This window comes from Triturus cristatus, chromosome 3_2 (genome assembly GCF_964204655.1).
Source record: "Triturus cristatus chromosome 3_2, aTriCri1.1, whole genome shotgun sequence".
Lineage (NCBI taxonomy): Eukaryota > Metazoa > Chordata > Amphibia > Caudata > Salamandridae > Triturus > Triturus cristatus.
Window position 1 is genome coordinate 1,155,740,072 of NC_140584.1, and position 11,346 is coordinate 1,155,751,417.

The window sequence follows — 11,346 nt, forward strand, 5'->3', positions numbered from 1 at the left end:
GACACCAATTTAAAAGTGCACAAGTAACACAAAATGGCTAAAACCCGCCACCTACACGACCCTGGCTGGCTGTTGCTGGGGAAAATCCCAGCCTCGCCAGCTGGACAATAGGGCTCGTGTGGCAGGGAGGTGCTATCATCTCCCCAGACAGGATAATGTGGATTGGAACAGGGTGGGTGCACCAAATGTCCTTTCAGAGTTGCACGTAGGCAGCTGCAGAGTCCTCATTCTGCATACACCACTTGGAACCGGTTCAGGGGCATCCTGCCCCTCGCCCAGGCGGGAAACACACAAAGGGGAGAGGGTGTAGCCACCCTTTCCCGCCTCACCAGCCATTGGTGGACACTACTCTGGACACTCCCCTAATCTTGGGGATAAAGGTGAATAACGTGGCCCCAGAGCCTCAGATTAATCTTGGACTTCAAAGACTTGACCTTCGACGAGCTGCTGCCCAGCTGACTGAAGAAATCTCCCTTGGGATAAAGGAGTTATCCCCCTGCTTGGCAGGCACCTGAAACACTGCAAGTGACCCGGTTGGAACTTTGCTGCTCCTGCAGACTTCGACGACTTCCAGCACCCTTGAGGTGGGTTTCCAGCACATCCCAGAGGCCAGTGAGTGTGCTCAACGAGTTTGGGCACCGTGGACCGTGTGGGTGCCGAGATCCCCAATACCCCAGGACACCAGCCACCTCTTGCGTAGCACACGACCCTGACCAGTGGGGAAGTTGTGCTTTGGCCCGTTTACGAGCCAACCACTCTACAGCAATTGTGCCAAAGACCAGCACCCTAGCCCCCTCCGGTGGCCCGTGGGTGCCCTTTTACGCACTCCAATTTGCCGCCTCCCGCGGTCCCTTGTCTCTCGACTTGTGGGCCCTAGCGGAGGTCAATCTCAACAATCAAGAGTTCCCCTGGTTGCTCCAGGCCTGCTCTACAGTCTACCCAAAGGAGACCTCTCTCAAATCTCGTGGGTCTGCACCGTAGCAGATTTGTTCATCTTGCATGGGTTGCAGTTGCCAAGGCTTAGTGGATCCAATCCGGACACTAACACCGCAGCGACCCTCATCTGACGTGAGACAGTTGCCCTCCAGAAGCTGGCCTTCCTTGAAGCCTTCCGGAGCCCGTGGCTGCAGATCCAAGCTACACCACTTTCCACCTAAAGCACCCGACATCGAAGGGCTCTTTGCTTTGAGCCTCCTGGTCACTTTGCCGTGATCCAGACTCTGTCCCCTCTGCTTTCAGGTTCTTCTCTACAATCTTCACATCTTTGATCTTCACGGAATCATCGACGCTTTTGACTAGTAGAACTTTTGACTATTTTCCTATTGAAAATCAGCCCCCGACCCGACTGCAGAAACGACCTATGCACCCGGCTTCCCTGGGGCAGGTAACAGTGGTACCTCGGTACTCTCGTGGTAGTGGGCTCCTCAAAAGCTTAAGTCTAAAGTTTTAACTTTGTACTCCTGCTAGAAGTATTTTTAAACTATTTATTTCCAACCGCGACATTCTCCATAGGCTATAATAGATATCCCGATAGCAGCTACTTCCACTGCACGGGCCTCCCGTGGGTCCCCTTCCTCATAATCTGGGGTGGATTCTTAAGGGGCCAGCGATCCTAAATGCCCTAGGCATTGTCTGTAGAATTGTCGTGGTGCTTATACCACTATTTTAGTATATGGTTTGGTCCCCCCCTGGGCCCAATGTTAACAGTGCTATTTATTTGTATCTATCAATGCTTGTTTGATGTGTAACTTTGCCTCAGCCTCATAAAGAGACTGTGGGATTCTGTTTAGAATAAATACATATATTTATATATATACCTGTGGGGCTACTCTTTCATTTGGTTATTCAAGAGGTTATCTATGGTAAAACAATAAGCTTAACACTCCTTCAAGACTTAGCCTGAAGGCTGCTCTCCACAGCTACCACTAGGATAGCTTTCTTTAAAGGTTGTCTTAAACCTATCATCAATAAGAGTCGAATTGGACTGGTGCAAGGTGTCCCTATAACTAGGAGACAGCATATGCCAGGCCAACTTCTCACAACAACTATACATCTCAAGAAATAATCACAACTCGAGACAGCGTGGATCTTCAAAGTCACTAATTAACCTAAGCTCCACCCGCTGATAGGAATTATGTAGATATGACAGGTTTAATTTAGGGCAATGTGTGACTTATTTATCCACTGTCAGAACAGTAATAAAGTAAAAAACACCAATCAATAAAAATACCAAACCGAATTATAAAAATAGAGTAACATTTAATAAGCAAAATGACACCAAAACAAGACTAATCCATTAAGGGATACAACAGATATGAATTTTAAAGATTAAAGTGATAATACAACTGAAAAGGATTACACACCATTGATGGTCAATGGCCACAGTAGAGCTCTTTCTTGGGACTCAGTCTCTGAAATTGAAGTCAAAATCCTTCAGTGGGTCAAGCCGCCAGGCTGTATCCGACGGTGAGTTCCATGAGGCCAGGTACCTTATCGATCAGGGCCCTCTGATTTGCTGCTGCGGAGAAGCTCCAAGTGGGAGAAACCACTTTCTTCAAACCAGCGTGGCTATGCCGTGGGTGGATAGAATGGGTTTGTATGTTCTGGTCCTCCTGAGAACTGGAAATCTAAAACCTTGTAGGTCCCAACTTTTCAGAGGTTGTATGACAAGTGCAGTTAGACACAGCTCAGGTTTCCAGGACCTGAGAAACAACAGTTGGGAGTCAAGACTCACTCCAGGAGAGGCCATCAGCAGGTTCCAAGTCAGGTCCAGTTGTTATTGGTCAGCTGGGCACTTCATGGAAAAGTCCTCTTGCAACTTGTTGTGGCCCTATAGCTACACAGGACAATAGGTGTCTACTTTTTTGTCCCGGTTACAAGGGAAAGCAAGTCCAATCCTTCAAGGCTCTGCTCTAGTTACAGAAATCAGGTCCGGTCCTCTTTTCTTCTTCCACAGGTCCATAAAGTGTGATTAAAAAGGGTGTCTTGAGGTTCCATATTAATGCTTGGTACTAACTGGTGTATTGCTCCTAATAGCGCACAAAGTGAATGGGTAAAAGTTCCTAGGGGTAACCCTACCCACTTTTGAAACTGTTCCTTTTTGCCCTTCTGTAAACAATCCCACAGTGTCCCCTCACTCTCAAAATCCAAGATGGAGAAATCCTTTTCTCTTTATGCAGAGCCTGTGTGCACTTCCCTCCCAGATGTATGACCAAGGAAATCAACACTCTCCTTCTCTGAGGTCACCCTACACCAGTTCTGGAGGTAGCATTTGGGGCCAGCTTAATAAGAAGGACATAAGCCCGGACATTTCCAGGTGTTACCGAGCATTTGCCTGTTACAGGGGACACCCCTTCGAAGTAAATTAAGTTCCTGGGCCAACCCCACTGGTCTTTCTGCCAGGGGAAGAGAAAAACAACTCCTGATTCCCAAGCCATTGTACCTGCCCTGTGATAATTTTTCATACCATTCATCACAGCTTAGTTCCTGGTTGTGCCACTGCTAATGAGAGAAAGCAAATTAGCCAGAGCAGCTTCAAGCAGGGAAAAGTTTAGTTTCTAAAATATTCCTTTCTCTAATAGTCATTAAAAATACGACTTCACGCCATTGAGTTGGGATTTTAATAACTAATAGAAAATAGTTGTTTCATCATTTTTGTAGCTGGACCCTAACTGGAGATACCAACATTTATTTTTACAATCGCTTCCCAGTGTTTCCCTTTGGGATAGCAAGAGCCTTCTCACAGTAAAAATAGCTTTTGGGTGCTGGTCACTATAAGGGCATGTTAACTGTATATTTCTACTGTTAACTGTATATTTCTACTGTTCTAATTTCACAGACCATGCACACTGCCTTGTGGGCTATGCGGCCTACACAGGAGTGACTTTTTGATATTTAAAAGGAATGATTTTACCTAACAAAAACGTTTTGTTGAATGAATGCACAGTAGGTTTTTACAGTGCAGCAGTCAGGAATACATAGGGTAGGCCTGAAGCCATGTTTGCCCTGCCGCTGTAGTTGCTGGCACTATAGGCACTGCAGTCCTCTAGTACCATTACATTTCCAGACCCTTTGTTCACTTTCTACATCATATAGTAGGGACACCCAAACAAGTGAGGAATAAGCCGAATTAACCATATCTAAGAGGGCACACAAGCACTCTACTAGCAGGGGTAAATTCCACAGAGTTGTAAAGCCAGCAAAGCAGATATGGGAAAAATCTGGAGGGACACCACACAAAATATGGTAAGTTCCTACAATGATTATTAAAAGGAAGAATAATTGTTACAAATGAATATAGGGAATTTTACACAAATACCTTTTTAGGTGCCAACACTTGGCTGTTTCAGAGAAGTAAACATAACCAAATTATATTTGTTTCTGGTGCAGCCCCAGTGTCAAGTCTCTCTTTATTATGAGAGATGTAAATCATCACTTTTTAGTCTACATTGAGCATTCCGGGACTTTTAGCTTCTCTTTTAAGATTGACAGTATGGCTGATAAATTGCAGCATGCAAAGCGCTCCTGTAGTTTATAAGAGAAGACTGACTGGCTTGGGAACACTAAAAGTGCTGTGTGGCAATGAACAGTGTAATGGTCAACAACCCAAAGAGAATCCTGACATTCAAATACCTGCAGCGCAAGCTTCACTTTAACACATAAAAGTTACGGTCAGGTGTACTAGGCGGTTGCTTCAGGTGCAAAGTGAAGGGCATGCCAAATTCAAGGGGAAACATTGCAAATTTAAAAAAAAAATGAAAGCTAAAAAATATCCTTAGCCTCAATATGTTATTTGGTTTTAGGTGGTGGATACTCCCTCTACTTGGTCTGGTTAGTGACTATCAGCCAATCTTGGGTGCAACTGGTTACAGCACATTCTCCCTTTGCTCTATAGCATTTTGTATTTCACATTTAGAAAACATTTGAAATGGGTAAGTAACGAGACATTTCCATATTGGTAAAGTGAACACAATATTTTTTTCTAACAATGTGTACCAATCTTTGTGTTGTCCAATATGTTTTTGTATGGGGGTTGCAAACAAAACTGCTCATGCATTAATATATCTTTGTCTCCACTTTTCAAAGGTTTCCTTTTAGCCACTGACCAGTTTAAATGGCCTTTTATTTGTTAGACGCCTACAGTCTTGTTTTGCATTTTTGATGTAATTTCACAGCTTTCACATTTGGTTCCTTTGGAGTATTCCAAATATAATGGGCTGTACAGCTTATAATATTTGGTAGCCCCTATTTTTCTGAAGATTGAACTTGCCAGGATACAATTTGACATAGCCTTATGTTGGCTCTACAAACACATTACTTTTTCTACCAGATAGAATCCTTGCTTGAGTTTTCCAATATCTTTTCCTAAAGTGATACCACATATTACAGCTCATGCATTTCTGTAAAATCTGATTTCCCCTACTTTTCAACTCAAGTTGCCTTTTATTTGATAGCAGACTGCAGTATCTTTTCATATTTGTGATTTCATTCCACAAGCTTTCACATCAGGGTCCTTCTGGAGATATTAAATATAATGGTTTACAAGGGCTGTAATATTTGATGTTCCCTATGTTTCTCGAGTTAGAGCTTACCAAGATTCAATTTGACATGGCATACTTTGGGCTAAATGAACACAGTATGTTCCTGCCAAATAGCACCCTTTACTGTGTTTTCCATCATCTTTTACTGTAGGGATATCACATATTACTGCTCCTGCATTGCTGTATTCTGATATCGCCTACTTTTCAACGGTTAGCTTTTAGCCACTGACCAATTCAAGTTACCTTTTATATGATAGTAGATGACACTAATTCTTTGCATTTTTCATTGAATCCACAAACTTTCACGTCTGGTTCCTTACGGGGATACCAAATATAATGCCTTGTTTGGGCTATAATATTTGGTATCCCTAATATTTCTTGGGTTAGAGCTTACCAGGATTCAATTTGACATGGCATTCTGTAGACAAAGTATTTTCCTGCCAAATAGCACCCTTCCCTGTGTTCTCCATAATATTTTACTGTGGGGATACCACATATTACGGCTTCTGCAGTGCTGTAATATCTAGAATCCCCAACTTTTCAAGTGTTACCTTTTAGCCACATATCAACTTAAGTTGCCTTTTATTTGCTAGCAGACTGCTATATATTTTCACATTTTTGATTTCTTTGCGCAAGCTTTTACGTCTTGTTCCTTCGAAGGATACCAAATATAATGTCTCATGAGGGCTATAATATTTGGTATCCCCTATGTTTCCCGGGATAGACCTTACGAGGATTCAATTAGACATGACATTCTGTTGTCTGAGTGAACAAAGTATTTTCCTGCCAAATGGCATCCTTCCCTCCGTTTTCCATAATATTGTACTAAGGGATACCACATATTACGGCTTCAGCATTGCTGTAATATCTGGCACCATATATAATGGACTCTATTGTCTATAAAATTTGGTATCCCTTGTGTTTCTCGGGTAAGAAACTACAGTATCTTTTTTACATGTTTTACAATATTCCACAAGATTTTGCTTGCCGTACCTTTAGGGGATACCACTTATAATAGCCTATATGGCCTATAATATTTGTTATTCCTAGTTTTTCTCCAGTTAGAATTTATCAGGATTCAATTTGGCATCACCTTATGTTGGATGGAGGAGCAAAGTTTTTCTATACCAAATAGCACCCTTCCTTTTGCTTTCCAACATCATTTACTATGGGGATACCAAATATTATGGCTCACGCATTGCTGTAATATCTTGTATCCCCTATGTTTCATGGGTTACCCTTTAGCCATTGACTAGTTGAAATTGCCATTTGTTTAATAGCAGGCTACAGTATCTTTTCACATTTTGTACATAATTCCACAAGATTTTGCATCCGTACCCATAGGGGATACCAGCTATAATAGTTTATACTGCCTAAAATAGTTGGTATCCCCAGTGTTTCTCTGGTTAGAAGTTACCAGGATTCAATTTGACTGCGCCTTATGTTGGATGTGGGAGCAAGGTATTTCTATACCAAATAGTACCCTTCCTTTTGCTTATCAACATCATTTACTATGGGGATACCAAGTATTATGGCTCACGCATTGCCTTAGTATCTCGCATCCCCTATGTTTCATGGTTTACCCTTTAGCCATTGACTAATTGAATTTGACTTTTATTTGATAGCAGACTACAGTATCTTTTTACATTTTGTACATAATTCCACAAGATTTTGCTTCCCGTACCTTTAGGGGATACCACTTATAATAGCCTATATGGCCTATAAAATTTGGTATCCCCAGTGTTTCTCCAGTTAGAATTTATCAGGATTCAATTTGACATTGCCTTATGTTGGATGGAGGAGCAAAGTTTTTCTATACCAAATGGTACCCTTCCTTTTGCTTTCCAACATCATTTGCTATGGGGATACCAAATATTATGGCTCACGCATTGCTGTAATATCTCATATCCCCGATGTTTCATGGCTAACTCTTTAGCTATTGACTAGTAGAAATTGCCTTTTGTTTAATAGCAGACAACAGTATCTTTTCACATTTTGTACAAAATTCCACAAGATTTTGCCTCCGGTACCCTTAGGGGATACCAATTATAATAGCCTTTACAGCCTATAATATTTGGTATCCCCAGCGTTTCTCGGGTTCGAAGTTACCAGGATTCAATTTGACATCGCCTTATGTTGGACGTAGGAGCACAGTATTTCTATACCAAATAGCACCCTTCCTTTTGCTTTCCAACTGCTTACACAATGGGGATACCAAATATTATGTCTCACGCATTGCTGTAATATCTCGTGTCTCCTATGTTTCATGGGTTACCCTTGAGCCATTGAAAAGTTGAAATTGCCTTTTATTTGATAGCAGACTACAATATCTTTTCACATTTTGTACATCAGTCCCCAAGATTTTGCATCCGTACCCTTAGGAGATACCAACTATAATAACCTATAGGGCCTATAATATTTGGTATTCCCAGTGTTCCTCGGGTTAGAAGTTAACAGTATTTAATTTGAATTCACCTTATGTTGGATGCGGGAGCACAGTATTTCTATAACAAATAGCCCACTTGCTTTTGCTTTCCAACATCATTTACTAGGGGGATACCAAATATTATGGCTCACGCATTGTTGTAATATCTCGTATCCCCTATGTTTCATGGGTTACCCTTTAAACATTTACCAATTGAGTTTGCCTTTTATTTGATAGCAGGCTACAGTATCTTTTTACACTTTGTACTTCATTCCACAAGATTTTGCATCCGGTACTCTTAGGGGATACCAAATATAATAGCCTATACGTCCTATAAAATTTGGTATCCCCAGTGTTTCTCGGGTTAGAAGTTTCCAGGATTCAATTTGACATCGCTTTATGTTGGATGGAGGAGCACAGTATTTCTATACCATATGGCACCCTTCCTTTTGCTTTCCAACATCATTTACTATGGGGATACCAAATATTATGGCTCACGCATTGCTGTAATATCTCGTATCCCCTATGTTTCATGGGTTACTCTTTAGCCATTGACTAGTTGAAATTGCCTTTTGTTTAATAGCAGACTACAGTATCTTTTCACATTTTGTACATAATTCCACAAGATTTTGCCTCCGGTACCCTTAGGGGATACCAATTATAATAGCCTTTACAGCGTATAATATTTTGTATCCCCAACGTTTCTCGGGTTACAAGTTACTAGGATTCAATTTGACATCGCCTTATGTTGGACGGAGGAGCACAGTATTTTTATACCAAATAGCACCGTTCCTTTTGCTTTCCAACTGTTTACACTATGAGGATACCAAATATTATGGTTCACGCATTGCTGTAATATCTCGTTTCTCCTATGTTTCATGGGTTACCCTTGAGCCATTTGACAAAGTTGAAATTGCCTTTTGTTTGATAGCAGACTACAGTATCTATTCACATTTTGTACATCGGTCCCCAAGATTTTGCATCCGTACCCTTAGGGGATGCCAACTATAATAGCCTATACGGCCTATAATATTTGGTATCCCCACTGTTTCTCCAGTTAGAAGTTACCTGGATTCAATTTGACATCGTCTTATGTTGGATGGAGGTGCACAGCATTTCTATATCAAATAGCACACTTGCTTTTGCTTTCCAACATCATTTACTAGGGGGATACCAAATATTATGGCTCACGCATTGCTGTAATATCTCATATCCTCTTTGTTTCATGGGTTACCCTTAAACCATTTACCAATTGAGTATGTCCTTTATTTGATAGCAGGTTACAGTATCTTTTCACATTTTGCACTTCATTCCACAAGATTTTGCATCTGGTACCCTTAGTGGATACTGTAACGCCCTGAACGTCTCAGGATCGTTTAACAGACACGACAATGAGGACGCAACCACTTGTGAAGGGTTAGTTCTTTTAATGAAGGCAAATAAAATACAAAGAACAAACAAAAGTTATAGTCACTGGAATCCTCCAGGCTAAGTACGTTACCAGCCCACAGCACGGATGGTCCTAACCGTCCTCTGCATATACGCCGATCCCGGCGTATGCCAACAGAGGGCAGAAATGAAATGGCCGACAATGCCAATCGGTAGGCTGTGAGGGGCACGAAGAGTGTTGGGGAGAATCGAGGAGTCAGGGAAACACCCAGCCGGGGTCTCTACCTGAAGGGAGCAGACGCTCAACCTCTTCCTCAGACTGCACCGGGACGCGGAGTCACCTCCTGGTGATGCGTCACCGATACCCCAATCACAAGCAAGAAGACTGAACCGAGAGCAGCCGCTCGATCGATCCTGTGGACTTCCGAGTCTGTAACGCGGCAAACACCTCCTGGTGTGCGTTACAGCTGGCAGTCCCTGTGTCTCTGGTCGGGCTGGGAGTTACGACTCCAACCAGCAAAAGCGCCACTGCGCTTGGACTCAGCCGAGTCAAAAAGCGAAGCTCAATGGTTGACCGGTAGAGCTTCCGGGTCCTTCACAGGTGACGATGGGGCAAGACACGGCCCAGGGAGTAACGACTCGACCTACCTCCGTTCTTGCCTTACTGGAGCACCACTCCGGAACACTGCTCTTCACGAAGCAGGTACGTCGGTGTAAACACAATATCCGACAGCCTTGTACCTCCCGGTTCCTCCCTTTATAGGGCGTGTTTTCCTTGAGTTATGTAACAGCTCTCCTGTTTACATAAGGGCGTGTTTCCCTTGAGTTATGTAACAGTTCTCCTGTTTACATAAGGGCGTGTTTCCCTTAAGTTATGTAACAGCTCTCCTGTTTACATAAGGGCGTGTTTCCCTTGAGTTATGTAACAGCTCTCCTGTTTACATAAGGGCGTGTTTCCCTTGTATGACAGGAATTCTTGACAGTACATCCTCCCTCTCAGCGGCTCCCCACGGGTCCAGCGCTGGCAGGAAAACGCCGATGGAACAAGGAGACCAAGCGCGGAGCATGAACCCCTTCAGCCGGTTCCCATGAATGCTCCTCCGGGCCATAGCCTTTCCACGCAACCAGGTACCACAGCTTCCCCCTGCGCCATTTGGACGCCCGTATGCCCGACACTTCATACTCCACCTCCGACTCCACGCATACCGGCCTAGGTGTCCCAGACGGCTTGGAGGGTGCTGGTTTGATCAATGATACATGAAAGACAGGGTGTATCCGCAATGACTGGGGCAAGCACACCTTCACGTTCACGGGACCCATACACTTGGTAATTCGATAGGGGCCCATGTACTTGGGATGGAACACACTGTTCTTTCGAAACCTCATGTTTCTTGTGGATATCCAGACGTAGTCTCCAGTGCGGTACAGTGGCCCGGGCCTTCTCTTCCTATCTGCCGCAGCCTTGTATCTTCTCTTGGCCTCTATTAGGACAGCCCTTGAGCGCATCAACGTGTCTTTTATGTGTGCCACCCTGTCCGCTGTGGCGGGAATCCTGTCCTCTCTGAACGGATGTAGAAATGGCAAGAACCTGGGATGTTGGCCATAGTTGCTATAGAACGGAGATGACTGTGTGGAGCTGTGAGTGGCGTTGTTATAGGCTATCTCTGCAACCCATAGCAAGTCGACCCATTCTTCCCTGCCCTGGTCCACAAAACATCGCAGATACTGTTTGAGCGTTTGGTTCAGGCGCTCGGTTTGGCCGTCCGTTTGAGGGTGGTAGCTGGTGGACAGGGCGGTCTTAACATGCAGCGCAGTGCACCAAGTCTTCCAGAATTGCGCAGTAAACTGCGACCCCCGGTCCGACACGATCACCCCAGGTAATCCATGCAGTCGTACCACGTTCTTTAGGAGTAGTGACGCCAATTCCCCGGCCGTAGGGACTCTCTTGCAGGGGATGAAGTGCCCCATTTTCGTCAAGTAATCCACCACCAC